Raw genomic sequence first — 3653 nt, 5'->3', positions numbered from 1 at the left:
TACAGATTGACAAGTTGCAAGTGCATTTACGATAGTAGTTTCCGAAATTCCCAACCACGGACAACCTTGCTTATTTCTATGATCAGCTTTCAATATTCCGATGGAAAATTTGGCAGGAAGTAATTCGCAAAAGTTCAAAAAATCAGACATTTAAATGAGTCTAAAAGGATCATTGCAAAACCCAGCAGTATATTTTCTTAAAGATCAAAAGAAAAAGAGCGATAAGGAAAGAAAGAAGTTGTCCGAAAGTGCATGGCATAGCAAGCAAAGATGCAAAACGGCAATTGTTAATTCTACACAATTAAAATATATTGCCTATGCAAAATACAATCAGGTAAAGAAATGCGATTATAGTATCCATATTTAAGTAGAACAACACAAATATGGATATTTACCAACTGAAGAGATATATGAAGTACCATGAATGATTCCACCCCAACCCCCCCCCCCAAAAAAAAGGTACCATAAATGCAGAAAAGCTTCTGTTGGTCAATCTTTTGATGATAATAAAGCACCCAATGAAGCTTCCAACAAACCATAAACACTTCTTATTCACCCACACAAAGTACCAGAGATCTATTCAATAATTCATCCAAGAAAGGAGCTCATCCAAGAAAGGAGCTCAGCCACAGATGGCAACAATTATGGGAATCCAAGATAACACAGTAAAACAGGCCATTATATGTACCGCTAACATAAGGCATGATAACATCCGAAAGCAACTTGCAAAGCCTTAATTGGTGATGCTAAAATTTGGGGGAAAAAGCATCTACCGAATACTCGCCCCAAGCACGAGCTCCCCATCGCTTGATGCAGTTCATCAAACATGTGACAAAAAAATAATAAAAAAGAATCTATGTCTAAAAGGATATTTAAATCTCAAGGCCACATTTTAATAATTCAATTTCATATCATGGACAAGACAATTAAAGTTACCAAAAATAAAAACGCAGCAGGGCATAATAAAAGTTTTACATTGCACTAATTAGATTTTTACCTGAATGATGCATGCTACAGCTTAGCCATTCAATATGCTTAATAAGACTTCAAATAATAGCAGAGCAATGTGACTGAAACTCCATCTCCTAAACACAAATGACCATCTACACAAATAAATTTAAAAATTCTCCCGAATATGAAGAAGTAACCATTCGTAAACCGAAACAAAAAAACCACATGATTTGAAGAGAATCTACTAACACCATATTAAAATATACTTTCCACTTTCCTTTTCCTTGACGGGCACCCTTTTCAAAGACAAATCAATAGCTTTATGTTGTTCCTTTAGTTGTAGCTGAAAAGACCACCGAAAGGCATGTGATGAGATCCTTATAATAGATTTGATTGGAGGCCGAGGCCACCTGAAAAGCCCACCTGCCCGCCCCCCCCCCTTTCACTGATCTTCCCTTTCACACCTGCTGAACCTCTTCCATACTGTCACTTGTGAGTTGTGACTGCAACATTGCAAACAATTGTTGCTGAAGCCCAGAAGACACTCTTCATTCAAGCCGTTAACTGCTTCGCTTATCCTCATCGAAGAACCGGAGCACACTTATGCTGCTGTTCCGATCCCATTGCTCTGCAGCAATCAAACCAGCCTTGGATTGAAGATTGGGTTCTGTTCAGCAGGACTTTTGAAGAGTGTGATCCCACTCAATCCCAATTTGGATCCTTGTGGCTGGCTGCATTATCTTGGAGCCCTAACTTTATTGTTTCATCACAATTTAAATCTCCTCTGCTGCTCACCGAATTGAACCGAATTTGCAGCAAAGATGTATCTCATCAAGGATTACAGATCTTTCTAGCCAAACACAAGTGGTGTTTTGCAAGTTATCCCATAACCTTCTATCTTGGTGTCACCTTCATACCTCAAACTCTCCAATGAAATTGACTGTAATTTGGAAGAAGGGTTCTCCTCACTTTCATGTACACCCAGACCTGAATTTTACACAGTTATTAAGGACTGTTTTGGTTAGAATTAAAGTTTCTACTCAAGATTTTTTTTATACTTGATTCATGGTCTGTATCTCGGGGCTAGGTCAACCCTAATGTAGTCTTACATTAATATTAATACCTCCACGAAACAAGATATACATATTGGGCTCATACACTCAATATGTATACATATTAGGCTCATACACTCAATATGTATACATATTGGGCTCATACACTCAATATGTATCCAGACTTACACCGTCCGTAATTCCATCTGTACGCACGTGCACATAATGGATTAGGATTCATTGCAAGGGGCGAGAAAACCGAGTCCGCACGGGTTGTCAGCATCAGGAAATAAAGGGACGGTGAGATAAGAGAGGTCATGCCCTTGGATTAAAAGCTATTCTAGTAAGAAGAATAAAAAAGGGTGAACTAAGTGCTGAAGGCTTCTGCACAAGTAGAGTGGGGGGCGGGGGGAATTGCAGCCTTACCCCAGCAGCTTTTTCTCTCTTTCCTTTTTTTTTGGTTGGGGGGGGGTTGAGAAGCTGTTTCGATGCCTTGATCTCACACTGCACCAACCACTGAACAAAGGCCTGCCCCTAGTAAGAAGAACCTAGATTGCAAATACTTTGGTGGTATATTTTCTGAATTTGAAGTTCTTCCTTTATTGGTTATAATCCTATAATTCCTTCATTTCCAGCTCTGTTACAAAATTCAATGTCAAACCTTATTTTTTAATAGATATAACTACTGTTATATATTGAAATTTAGACCCTACCAATCTCAGAACTTGCTAAATTGAATGCTTCCAGCATTAAAGCCCAACTTAAGCCAAAGGGATGAACAAATTGTTCCTTTCTACTAATAGTGCACATCATTAATAATGAGTATTTTATAGTACAGAGAGATGAGATGTCTCACCACTTCTTCCTCCTCTTGGTGATTAATGTTTTCGACATGCTCGAGAAATGGGCTTGCTTTAGTAGCTGATACCTAGAATTATCCAAATAAGGAGTTGTATATAATATAGTAGATTCAATAAACTCCCCTGAGATAACATTCTCTAAATTAAATTAGACTGCTAATCCTAATGAAGAACTGGAAGGATCAAGCATTTGATTTAGGGTATGAATTTCCTTTTGCCACAGCTCTTAGTGTTGAAGGATATATATTTCTATATGCAGCTTTCAAAACTGGGTAAGTAAACTACGATCTTAACCGAATTCGGATGCGTCATTATGAACAAAGAAGGATATGGATTACTACTTCCGTTTAGCTCAGACATATATTCAATGGAAAGGAAAGCAGTATTGTGAAATAATTCAAACCAGAATCCAAAAAGTAGTCAAATATTCCATTATGTTACCAGAAAAAACAGATAAGCCTAGAAAATCTGCTTTCTATATAGATTGAATACATCACAATACGCTAAAACCCTAAAACCTAAAAAACCAATACAGAAAACAAATCATAGTAAACCTAGACTATAATAATGAAACAAGAAACCCAATAGATGAGCAGCTTCTCCGACCTGGGAGGATCAAAATCATCACTTGGAGAAGGTGTGAAAGTGGCAGGTTCTGAGCAGACTGGCCTGTTGCATTTCAGAGTCGTTCAACTGCTGCTCTCCATCCATCTCTATGATAGAGGAACCACCAGAATCCAAAAAGTGAATTCCTGCAATCCAGGCTGCTTTGCCGGTACTCTTGAAGAGC

The 3653-nt window shown here is 38.1% G+C and overlaps 1 pseudogene across 1 annotated transcript in view; it reads left to right on the top strand.

Moving 5' to 3' along the window:
- Window positions 1–3451: 3451 nt before the first annotated feature.
- Window positions 3452–3653, top strand: part of LOC149010127 (G-type lectin S-receptor-like serine/threonine-protein kinase RKS1) — a 5199-nt pseudogene continuing 4997 nt past the window's right edge. Inside the window, exon 1 of the transcript XR_016174540.1 lies at window positions 3452–3607. The product of XR_016174540.1 is annotated as a G-type lectin S-receptor-like serine/threonine-protein kinase RKS1 (transcript). The remainder of the gene's footprint in view (window positions 3608–3653) is intronic.

This window comes from Hakea prostrata, chromosome 7, assembly GCF_041222555.1.
Source record: "Hakea prostrata isolate BN-2017 chromosome 7, UWA_Hpros_2, whole genome shotgun sequence".
Taxonomy (NCBI): Eukaryota; Viridiplantae; Streptophyta; class Magnoliopsida; order Proteales; family Proteaceae; genus Hakea; species Hakea prostrata.
The sequence above is the reverse complement of the archived record's forward strand: the minus strand, read 5'-3'. Positions and strand labels throughout refer to the sequence as shown.